The sequence below is a fragment of the Cyprinus carpio genome, chromosome A14, assembly GCF_018340385.1.
Source record: "Cyprinus carpio isolate SPL01 chromosome A14, ASM1834038v1, whole genome shotgun sequence".
Classification (NCBI taxonomy): Eukaryota; Metazoa; Chordata; class Actinopteri; order Cypriniformes; family Cyprinidae; genus Cyprinus; species Cyprinus carpio.
Genome location: NC_056585.1, coordinates 12,470,942 through 12,484,082, shown reverse-complemented (window position 1 = coordinate 12,484,082; position 13,141 = coordinate 12,470,942). Strand labels below are relative to the sequence as shown.

The window sequence follows — 13,141 nt, the reverse complement described above, 5'->3', positions numbered from 1 at the left end:
TTGGTACATTTTTTAGTAGATTTCAGCCAAAACTTAATTTCTAAGTTTGTGTACATTTGTGGACAGAAAACGTACTTAATATTTTAAGTATTTGTGTTTCTCAAGTAAATATATTTTGATTTAAGAATGTTTAGATATTTTGTACTGGAGAACAAGAAAAAAAATAATAAATAAAAAAACAAATTACTATTGCAGTGTAGCTGTTTACTCCACAGCAACACCCCCCCCCCAACCCCCCTGTCCCAATACTTGCATATATATTATGGTATTCGCTCGCTTTCATAATCAAATTGTTTCAACAGAATTGCATTAAACACTCCACACAGGACAGTCAAATGTATTCATCTTTAAAAGTGACAAACTCTCACTTTTCCTACAGAAGAAGGAGAAAGCTTCAGTCATCAAGAAGAACAACGCCTATGCCGTCGCCGTGGCGAACTATGCCCCCAACATCACCAAGGACACCGTCCTCCCCACCATCGCCAAGGGAAGCATAGCTGAACAGGGTAAGGTCAAAGCTGATGGGAAACCAGCCGAGGCGAAGAAAACCTTCAACAGTGTGAGTAAAATCGACCGCATGTCCCGTATCATGTTCCCAGTTCTCTTCGGGACATTCAACCTGGTTTACTGGGCAACATATTTGAACAGAGAACCCGTGATCAAAGACATGATGCCCTCTTATTAGACGATGTCCAGGGATGTGATGGGTTCCTTTAAGCAGGACTAAAGACTAGGCCAAAACCACCCAGGGACTGAATATAATCACGCTCCGACGCTCTTTCCCATCTGCTCCACACAGACGTGTCATGGATTGTTGCAAGATGCCTTTCTATCTCTCTCTCTATCGCTCTTTTCTACAGCTTTTTCAGCAGTGCTTTTGAAATGACATTTGCCTTTGTACATATGTACTGTACGTAGTAAAAATGACATGTTATGTTTGGTTTGATGTGTTTCGCTCTGTGAGAATCTGACTTTGGACCTCTATCTGTGATATAGATTAGCAAATTATAGTGATTCTTATTTATTTATTTATTTATTTATCTTATAAAAGTTAAACTTTTTGTGATGTGTTTGTTTTTAAGTTTAAGTTTTTTATATATATATATATATATATATATATATATATATATATATATATATATATATATATATATCCATCACATATATAAAAAAATTTATTACTATTAAATAAAACACCAACACACATCACTCTAACTTTACTATTTTTTATAAGACCAAGCTCTTTTATGCTCATGGTCTGATATTTTGTGCTGGGCCCCAAACATATGAAATCAACCGTTTACACACATCACTGTATCTTTACTGTATGTGATTTTATTTTTTTTCTATTGAACCAGGAATGTTCCTTTAACAGCATTTTGGAAGATCCGTTTACTGTCAGATTTTTGACTCTGCACCGCTTTATAAAGGTCTGTAATGCAGCAGCTTGTATCAGGGTTGTGTGAGAAGCTCATTCAACCTGGGAAGTAATATGGCATGGTTTACTCTTTTTTTTCCCCTCCAGCTTCAATAATGTGTCCTATTTTTGATTAAAATAGGAAAAATTATGGAAGTAATATGGCATGGTTTACTCTTTTTTTTCCCCTCCAGAACTGGAGCAAATTGTAATATTTTGATAGATAAGGAATTAGGAATACACATTATAGTCTTAAAGGAATTGCTCACCCAAAAATTTTAATTTGCTGAAAATTTACTCAGGTCATCCAAGATGTAGATTACTTTGTTTCTTCATCAGAACATATTTGGTAGCATTACATCAGTTGCTCATCAATGGATCCTCTGCAGTGAGTGGGTGCCGTCAGAATGAGAGTCCAAACAGCTGATAAAAACATCACAGTAATCCACAAATAATCCACACCACTCCAGTCCATCAATTAATGTTTTATGAAGTGAAAAGCTTTGAGTTTCCAAGAAACAAATCCATCATTAATGTGTTTTAACTTTAAACCATAACATTTGGATTCTTTTTGCTTTTGTAGACTGTAGATGAGACGACTTTTTCACCGAAGAAGTGTATTATTTTAATGATAGATTTGTTTTTTACAAACATACCGTTTGTGGATTACATGATTTGTAGATTATTGTCATGTTTTTATCAGTTGTTTGGACTCTCATAATGACGGCACCCATTCACTGCAGACGATCCATTGGTGATGTAATGCTAAATTTCTCCCAATCTGCTCCGATAAAGAAACAAACAAACAAATCCACATCTTGGGTGGCCTGAGGGTGAAAATATTTCAGGGACATTTTCATTGTTTGTGTACTCTTACTTTAAGAATTAGTCTTAAGAAAGTAAATTTCATTCCATAAAACTTTAAATGTAACTGGACTTGGTGCTTCATGATTGTTCACAAATGCACTATTTTCTAGGCATTGTTTTCTTTTCTTTTATTGTTTTTTTTTTTTTCATTTTTCTTAAATTACGTAATAAGAAACCCACTATAAATACAACAGCAAGTTGAGCTTTCCTCACACCCTTCCATCAAAGATGAAGTGCATCATTTTTTTATACTGTACTCCTTCTCCAGGTGTAATGTGATAACACAGTTATAAGACATCTGTATATTGCCTTCTTAAAGAGTGAAAACACTGTGGCTTTGTGGCACCTTAAGAACTTTAAGCAGCCTGACACGGGCAGGGCTATTCGTTTTTCAACTAATGTCAGACGGGGAGCTACTTTAAACAATACGTTCTAAAATGAAAAAAAAAAAATAATAAAATTAAAAATATACATACATACTCTAAATTCCAACTTCAAAAACAAAACCACAAACATACCATAAATTATACAATATATATATATATATATATATATATATAGGTATATATATATATATATATATAATATACAGTGCTGTGAAAAAGTTATCTTTTAAAAAGTGTTGGCCCCCTTCCTGATTTCTCATGTTTGTCACACTTTAATGTTTCAGATCATCAAACTAATTTAAATATTAGTAAAAGATAACACAAGTAAACACAACATGCAGTTTTTAAATAAATTTAAATTAAGGGAAAACAAAATCCAAAACTACATTGCCCTGTGTGAAAAAGTGTTTACCCCCCAAAACTTAATAACTGGTTGGGCCACCCTTAGCAGCAACAACTGCAATCAAGTGTTTGCAATAACTTGCAATGAGTCTGTTTCAGCGCTGTGGAGGAATGTTGGTCCACTCATCTATGCAGAATTGTTATAATTCAGCAACACTGAATGTGAAGGGACATAGAGCCAAGTATGGTGACCCATACTCAGAATTCGTGCTCTGCATTTAACCCATCCAAAGTGCACACACACAGCAGTGAACACACACACAACGTGAACACACACCCGGAGCAGTGGGCAGCCATTTATGCTGCGGCACCCGGGGAGCATGCCTTGGTGCCTTGCTCAAGACCACCTCAGTCGTGGTATTGCCGGCATAAGACTTGAAACCACAACCTTAGGGTTAGGAGTCAAACTCTCTAACCACTAGGCCACGACTTCCTTGGAGGGTTTTCGAGCATGAACCGCCTTTTTAAGGTCAAGCCACAGGATCTCAATAGGATTCAAGTCAGGACTTTGACTAGGCCACTCCAAAGAACAGATGGCCGGACATTCTCCTTCAAGATTTTTTGGTAAACAGCAGAATTCATGGTACCATTTATCACAGCAAGTCTTCCAGGTCCTGAAGCAGCAAAACAGCCCCAGACCATCACACTACCACCATCATATTTTACTGTTGGTATGATGTTCTTTTTCTGAAACGCAGTGTTACTTTTACACCAGACGTAATGGGACACACACCTTCCAAAAAGTTCAACTTTTGTCTCGTCAGTCCACAGAGTATTTTCCCAAAAGTCTTGGGGATCATCAAGATGTTTTCTGTCAAAACTGAGACAAGCCTTTATGTTCTTTTTGCTCAGCAACACTGACCTTAACTGAGGCAAGTCAGGCCTGCAGTTCTTTGGATGTTGTTGTGGGGTCTTTTCTGACCTCTTGGATGAGTCGTCGCTGTGCTCTTGGGGTAATTTTGGTCGGCTGGACACTCCTGGGAAGGTTCTCCACTCTTCCATGTTTTTGAATAATGTCTCTCACTGTGGTTCGCTGGAGTCCCAAAGCTTTAGAAATGACTTTATAACCTTTTCCAGACTGATAGATCTCAATTACTTTCTTTCTCATTCTGAATTTCTTTTGCTCTCGGCATGATGTCTAGCTTTTGAGGATCTTTGGTCTACTTCACTTTGTCAGGCAGGCCCTATTTAAGAGATTTCTTGATTGCGAACAGCTGTGGCAGTAATCAGATCTGGGTGTGGCTAGAGAAATTGAACTCAGGTGTGATAAACCACAGTTTTAACAGGGGCCAAACACTTCTTCACATAGGGCCATGTAGTTTTGGATTTTGTTTTCCCTTAATAATAAAAACCTTCAATGTTGTGTTTACTTGTGCTATCTTTGACTAATAGTTAAATTTTTTTAATGATCTGAAACATTAAAGTGTGACAAACATGCAAAAAATAAGAAATCAGGAAGGGGCCAACACTTTTTCACACCACTTTATGTGTGTATAATCATGATGATTTCATGTTCAATAATTTCCTCATTTTGCCATTGTGCTTTACTGTTATTACAATCATACATACAATAACAAAATACCGGGAACAAAATAAACCAACTGCATCAACTAATTGCCTATGCATGTTTACTACAATAGTTTACCCTCTAAAATGAAGCTAAATATTCTTAAAATTCAGTGTGTTACAAAATATGATACTGTAACTTCATATAAATGTCACTGACTCTGAATTCTGCAAATTTCAATTGCCTATCACAGAGTAGATAACATATTTTTTGTATATATGTAAGGAATATTTGTTTATGTAGGTGTTGTTGTACACTTGTGTGTGATTTACCATGAACCTGTTTTATGTTGTCTGTTTGTACAGTTTTATACACAGAAAAATAAGCATTGCAGAGTTTTCAGGCAATCTATTAAGTTATTTATTTTAAGGGAAAGATGTATAATTTTCATTTAAGCATGCTGCAGCAATTTTGGTTAGAAAATGATCAAATTGTTTCAGAATGATATACGTTGTTGTTTTATATATATACTTTTCTAATATGTTTGTGTTCTTATTAAAGTGTCCATATATGTTTCTTAGTATTTTTAGCTAAAAAACAATAAACAAAAAAATTAAATAATTATCTTATGTTCATTCCTTTATATGCCTAAATTACAAAGTACAGTATACAGTAAACAGTAAATTGTTTAATAGATAAAGAGAGTTTATGAGAGAGGGGAGCGAGATCGGCAAAGGACCACGAGCCGGGACTCGAACCCGGGTCGCCGTCAGCGCAGTTGTGCAGTATATGTCGGCGCACTAACCACAAGGCTATTGGCGCCAACAATTTAACAATATATTTATTGAAATATATGCATATTAATTTATTCTGTTTATTTACCAGTATTATTTGATATGCTATCATATTAAATCTTTTTTTCTGTGTGATTATAATATAGTTTGAAAATTATGCTTTAATTTCCACATTGCTTTGATTGTATTAAATGATGGTTGCATCTTTGTTATACATAAACTGTATGAGCAATAAAAAAAGAAGAGGTGAACATGTAAACTTCGTGGCATGGAAAGAGCTTTCCACACACAGAATGTATAGCTCTCTGTCATTGTCCTGCTGAAAGGCGATGCAAATACATCCTGAATGAAACATTCATGTGCTAGTGGTTCTCAGATGGGATGTTTTGAACAGAATGTTTGAATATTGTAGGTGATTTTTTTCTTGATAGGTGCTACAACTGATCTGTCAATTAGCTTTTAATGATAGCATTATTATTTAAAGGAACATTGCATTCAAAAATTACATTTTGGTCCAATTTATCCCACTTACATGTTGCTTTAAACCCGTATGCCGTTATTTTTTGTGTGTGTTTTTTGGAGATTTACAGACATGATTATTATGAAGCTGCATGAAGATCTTTCAGAAATTCTTCTTTTGTTCTCTTCAGGCAAAATACTAGCATACAGGTTTGGAACAACATGACGGTGAGTAAATGACAGCATTTTCACTTCGGGTGAACTAAAGTATTCCTTTAATTGAAAATGTGAGGAAGAATCAATAAGTTGTATGTCTTTAGAAATGAATCACCAAGGCCGGCTAAGTTCTCACTAATGTCTGTTATATAATGAATATGTTGTGTCCTATAATGTAAATGTGAATTGAGGCACATGACCAACAACTGAACCGCTTAGTCCTTTAACTGCCTGGGACTCATTTTCAAAATATTGGTACTTTCTCTTTCAAACACCTCATTCTACTTACTCTTTCAACAGCTTCTTGCTAAATAAACAACTATAACAAATATATTTGTGTTGGAATCTTTTATTTATATCTCTTTTAGGGCATTTTCCAGTGTTCAGTGTGGCTAAAACACATGCTGCTGTACATTCTTTTGCTGGTATTTGTCATTGTTTTGTGCCAGGTTGCATAATGGCCATAATAAGATCTTGGGCAAAACTGTGTGACATCATCTTAACAACTACCTTACTAACTATTAATAAGCAGCAAATTAGGAGTTTATTGAGGGAAAACTCTTAGTCAATAGCGAATATGTGTTCCCTAATCTAAAATGTTACCACATCAACTATCTTGTAAAATACTGTATAGTATGACTAGATGCTTCAATAGCAAAAGATGTAAGTAGTGTTTTCTTTCCCTTCCCTTTAAAACTAATTAGATTTTGCTATCCATAGAAAAAAAAAAAAGAAAGCAATCTGTGAATTTCAGTTTTAAACTGCAAAGTTTTAGGATAATTGTAACATTTACATTCATGAATGGAACAGGGACCATGTTCACTATTAATTAATAGCTATAATTTGGTCCTTAAAATAAAGTGTTACCTTATGCATTTACCAGAAACTTTTATCCAAACAACTTTAGAACAGTACATGAAAAGTTTGCCCAAAAATTTAAATTTGCTAATAAAAAAAAGTACTCATTCTTAGGCCATCTGAAATGTAGAGTTTGTTTCTTCATGGGAACAGAAATGTAGCATTACATCAGTTGCTCACTAATGGATTCTCTGCAGTGGATGGGTGCCGTCAGAATGAGAGTCCAAACAGCTGATAAAAACATCACACATGTAATCCACACAACTGCAGTCCATCAATTAATGTTTTGTGAAGTGAAAAGCGGCTTGTTTATATTAAATAAATCTATCAATCAGGCATTTTAAAATTCAAACAGTCACTTCTGGACAAAAGTCTAGTCCATAATGGGAGAGCGAGTACATTTTCAGCAAATGTTCATTTTTGGGTGAATAATTCCTTTAAGACAAGAGCATACACTTCAGAACATGGGCTCATGGAATTACACCATCAGATGAGATTTCCCTCCAAGACTTTTTTGGCTGGGTCAGAGGAGTAAAATCCTATGAGCGTGACACAACAATACTTCAGCTAACCTCCCCATTCAGAGTGATTTTAGTCGAGGAGGATTCTCTTTTCTGCACTGAAGCTTAACTCTCATCTACTCCGAAGATCTGAGATCCACCATCAAATCCATCATGAGATAATTCTCATTAGCAACGAGACACTGAGGCCAGGAAGTAAAATGACCAACGATTTTTTAAGCCAGTGCCTCCAGTTAGGTTAGGAATGAGTCTGGGTTTATTTATTTAATTCCTTTGTCTTGACATCAGTTAATAAAGTGCACAGTCTTTGTCCAGAGCACAGCATACAAAATCTGAAACCTGTCAAGAACTTTGTCTGGATCATAATAAAAAAAAAAAAAAAATTCATTCTTCAACAAAAAACAAAACAAACCATTATTACCACCATTAATAATTTTTTTCTCTTTTTTTTTTTTCATTGCAATGCAATTTTTTGCACTATTTGTGGCAAATCATGCAATTTTTCCCCCTAAAAATTCTCATTACCATAAATGCAAGAAAAATATGGATCTTAAAACAACAAACTTAAAAATAATTTTAAGATTTATGTGTTTGAATTACATATTAAATTTCCATGCATTTATGAATGCATATTTAATCATATTTTCAAAATGCATTCATTTAAATTTCTTAGAATCAGCATAATATATAATATAATATAATATAATTAATATAATAAAACTGTTTCTGTTTCTGTGTGTGTGTGTGTGTGTGTATGTGACATTTGTTTCATTTAGTCAGATTCACCTTTTGTTCATCCCTTTTATGAGATTTTAAAACTAGTATTTTTAAAGCCCAACCTGTTGTATTGGTTGTCAAACCAGATTGCAGAACAAGGCATCCTGGGTTTTTCATACGTGACCGGCATCACACATAAAATTGAGGGCAGGGGAATCCAGATGAGGTCTCGGTTCTGACAGGCCACAGTTTTCTTGAGCAGCACCAGACGGTTCATTTCTGGACTGATTAAAGAATAACCTTTAAATGGAGTTCTAAAAATGGGGTGAGGAGGAAAAGAGGAAGAGGTCGTTCATCCTTCATCAGTCAGTAGAGGGAGGGCCCGATGACCAGTGAAAGATGGAACTCCTGTCTATCAACACCAAGGATTATGACACTTCCATTTAGGCTAGAGAGAATTTATGCATGGACATTGTCAAAGCTGCACATTTTACAGTTTATTTTAAGCCTCAACTAAATATTTTTTTTCAGCATGAAACATAATCAGTACGCCTACATTGTAAATGTTAACGTCAAAGGCCAAATTCACACTGCTGCTGCTAAATCTGTCAATGGCTGTTTAAAACTGCAGGGCATTAATATGACTTCACATCTACAAAAATCCCTTAAAGAGAATCTTAATATCAACGCTTTTTTTGCCAAAGTCAGGTACGCTAAACAAGTAGTGCTTTGAACTTGTTGACTGAGACTCTGTTAGAAGCCCTTGAGGATTGCCCTTATAAGAATCAAATCTTTACTAGCAAATGTGCTGCTGGCATTAAGGATTTCAAGATCTGTCCTTCTTTTAGAGGAATGTGTGATTGTTGTGTATTTCACAAGGTCATATAGGTCAAAAAAAGCAATTATGTAAGTGTGCTTGTGGAGATTCTTTTTACCCTTGAGAAGGAAAATAAGCTTCTGCTGTTATTGCAGTGTGGCTTTGGTTTGCTCACACTACTGTAGAGACTTCATATGATTCTCACTTGTGACATTTTTGAAAATGTCACCATGAGGAGGGAGTTAAAGATGAGATTTCAGACTCTGAATAGGCCAAGCAACAAATCCAAATTTAAGGACTTAAAGCTCATAAATAATGATATGTCAAGTGAAGTCAAGTCAACACAGTAGAACAGTCATAAATAAAAATAACAACTAAAATAACTGTAGATATAAATAACTTTATATTCACATATATTTTAAAATGAAATGAAAAAGAAAAGTTGTTGTTGTTTTTTTACCATTCTTACCAATTATGGCTCCAGTTTTACAAAAATTGTGTCAAGGCAAAGATTTGAATATAAAGCACAAATGATTTTAAGCTGATAGTTCACGATCCACTTTTATTGTAAGTCTCTGCCATTCTGCAAAAACCATCTTTTTGTTGCCCACAAAAAGAAAGAAAGTCACATGACTAAAAGAACTGAACTGCTGCTTAAACAAAGTAACAGTTTGAGATAAGTAATTTCTTACACAGTTTTTTCTCTTCTTTGTTTTTTTTCTATGTAGACTATTTTCATCCTCTGTAATGCAGCACTATGACAAAGTGAGAAACCGTCACTCACTATAACTATAACTGCAAACTCTTTCTCATTAATCCACAGAAACGAGCACCAGCGGCGGCCGCCATACACCCAGCGAGAGCCGCCCTAAACAGATTGTTTTCTTTGTGCGTCAGCTGGTGCTCACAAATAGAACAGTCATTTCCACGGATGTGATAGATGCCTGACGGTTTAAGATGTCAGCAGCATAAATCAGATCCACCCATCTGCTTTTAAAAAGGCTCTCAAAACGTTTTTGTGTAGCTATCGCCGCTATCTGTGGCCTTTCTGGCGAATGCACCTGCGCTTCAAATAAATGATTGCCTTCCTTGTGTCTTTTTTCTTTTGGCTTGGCTAAATTTGTTTATCGAATGCTTTTGGGGATTGAGCGACTCTGTGAGATGGATCTCCATGACCCATCAACAGAATGCTTTTTGCCCATTAGCTGGCGAGCAAATTAGTGCTGCTATGGTTTTCTACCGCTTGTTTAATAGACCACATTAAAGTTCCATTTAACCAGATTTGTAGCTTTAACCAATGGCTTGAACTGATCAGCACCCTGCCATTTTAATTTGTTGATTTAATGGAAAAAATAAGTGAAACGGAAAGGCTACTGTTTCCGCGCTCTATATCAAGGCAACCTAATGAAAATAATGGCAAAGAAAATGTGTGGCAATTACTTGGCTTTAACGCCACGAGAATGAAACTATAATTTTTGAAAATTTCACAAAGCTCAGTTAAATTGGGCTTTTCCAGTAGTTTTTGGCTAGGATGATTTGCTCAAGTAGTGGTTTAAATTGCCAAGGTGAATGCTGGTCTATTTTTAGCACCTGGGAGATCTGATTTTTAAAGATTCAAATAAAAGCAACATCTTTAACATGGTTTTGAGATAACACATAAAGGTATAAATGCCTTTCACATCTAGTTACGTTTTAGGGCCATAGAGAATTTAGGATTAATGCAATATCCACTAACGAGGGCAAAATTACCATTGCAATTAAAGGAGGGTTATCAGTGTGAGAATGTTTTGTTTAAAAAAAAAATGTTCAGGGGTAGTCAGGTAAGACACCATATTGAATCTAACGCAGATAAAGACAAGGCGGGATTGACTTTCCATCTTATTTGCAATGGCTCACACTGTATAAACCCTGACAGCAACCAGTGTCGGCCCGAATCCGGCCCACATCTGGCCCGCATGGATTTCACATGGGCCAGATGTGAGCCGGATCTGGACCAACAGTATGTTGCGCGGGTATGGGAAGGTTCTAGAAACATATGTAAATAATCACAACTCACAACTTTCAAAAACTTTTTACAGCCTTCTTGTCTCTTTAAATTCGCGAAGATGTTTCAATCAGTCAAACAATCGGCTATTAAACAGCAACAGCAAAACGATCCACTGACCACACTGTTTTCGGTTCGCCCTCACAGGCTGTCAAATAGTAAATATGGCGCTACCCCTGCCTAAAAGTCTATTTGAAGTAACAAAGGAGTCGAAGTGGGCCTTAATACAAACATAATAATAATAACAGTGTCAACTTACACAGTCACAGCCTCTCAGAATAATCATTGTTGCTTAAGCTCATGTAATTTTTCACTCCTCACACTAAGATTTTTAATACAGACCTGCAAATGCGGAGATAAATAATAAATATCAGAAGAAAAAAAGATGCATCATTTGCATTCAAATTGTCCAGATGAGCTCTTCAAATCTAGGTTGTGTTAAGAGGGGAGGATGAGAATGTGTTCTATGTGTCTCGGCACATCTGTTTGAAGCGAGAACACCACACACATCCCACGGTTGCGTCTTTCCTAATGTGTGTTTGCATATCTCCTTTCAAGCCAACAGCCGTTTGAAAAAAGACTGACTCATGCATTACATTTTTATCTGTATTGTTGAAGAAAGGCAATGCATGGAGACAGATGCAGCTCCAGTGTTGTTAAAAACTGTGCTTTTCATTGACGCACTGAATATTTCATTTATAATGTGATATTTTTAACTCTGAATATTTCTGATTTTTGGGAAACAGGTGCATATGACGGAATAACACAATGGATCCCAGCTAACATGGAATATTCTCAGAACGTTCTAGCAAGGTTCTCTCAAATGAAGTTTGAAAACAAAGTTATCTGTTATTTAATAATGTTCTCTAAACGTTATCTTTGTTAAAACGTCTCGGTTATGTATGTGGCATGTCAATGGGACATGACATCTCGTTTCCCTCCTTTATGTAAACGAGGGTTACACTACGTAACTGAGACCATTCCCTTTCAGTCGGTCACTCTCACATCACATCGGTAATGTCAGATGAATCGGGATCCCTACCAAAATGCCATGGACTCTGAGGCTATATTGTGGACTTTACATATAAGGGATCCACTTAGGTCTCTACATATTGAACCCAGGCCTCTACTGGTTCTCACAGATTCATCAAGTGATGGCCTGGCGCCAGACATTCTGCCAGGTCCTGGCTACTAAGGGGAATGGAGGAGCTCGACAGGGTCTACAGTACGGACTCTCTGGAGCGGTTTAAGCAGGAGGATGCAACACTTATATTAGAGTGCGCTCGCACCCTGAGGCAGGCAGGCCACACCATATGCCCGATAAGCCAGGGTGATGGCATCCACTATCCAGTGGGCCATCCTCTGCTTGGAAACGGCAATCCCCTTCTGCCGGCCTCCATAACAGACAAAGAGCTAATCTGATGTCTGAAGCATTGCGTCCAGTCTACATACCATCTTAAGGCTCGGATGGGAGAAAGCAATGCTAGGGCTGGGTCTGCCTCCTCCCGGGGGCAACGCTTGCAGCTCACCACTTGATCCCTGGAGGGAGTAGTGAGAAACTGGGCACATAGCCGGGCCGGAGGCCTCAGGATTACTGGGAGTCAGCTGACCCAAAAACTCTAGGCACTGATTCGTCGACCAAGAATGCATGAAGGTCCCCTACCCTCTTGCTGGAGGCCAGTGCAAGCAGGAGCAGAACCTTTCATTGATAGAAACTTCAGCCTCAATGACTTGCAAAGGGCTCGACTGGGCCCTGCTGTAGTGCTTTTGAGCACTAGAGACAGGTCCCAAGGAGTATATAAAAACGGGTCTGGGAGGATTTAACCTTCTTGCCCCCCTAAGGAACCTGATGACCAGTTCATGCTTCCCTACCGACTTCCCTTCCCATGGGGTCATGGTTAGCAGCAATCGCCAGCAACATAGACTTTAAGGGTGGAGAGAGACAGCCTTCACTCAACCCCTGCTGCAAAAGGGACAGCACGACCTCTGATGAGGCATCTTCGGGGATCTTCTCAATGGGAAGAACACCACTCGACGAACAGGTTCCACTTCAAGGCTTAAGTGTGTCTCGCTGCTCTCGCCGAAGTGATGGTGTCAACTTCCCCCTGGGGTAGGTCACCTAGAACCTCCGCATCC

General features: G+C 37.2%; 1 pseudogene; it reads left to right on the top strand.

The window, feature by feature from the left end:
* The window catches only part of LOC109105232, a 62,780-nt pseudogene extending 61,702 nt beyond the window's left edge, over window positions 1-1,078 (top strand).
* Window positions 1,079-13,141: the final 12,063 nt, after the last annotated feature.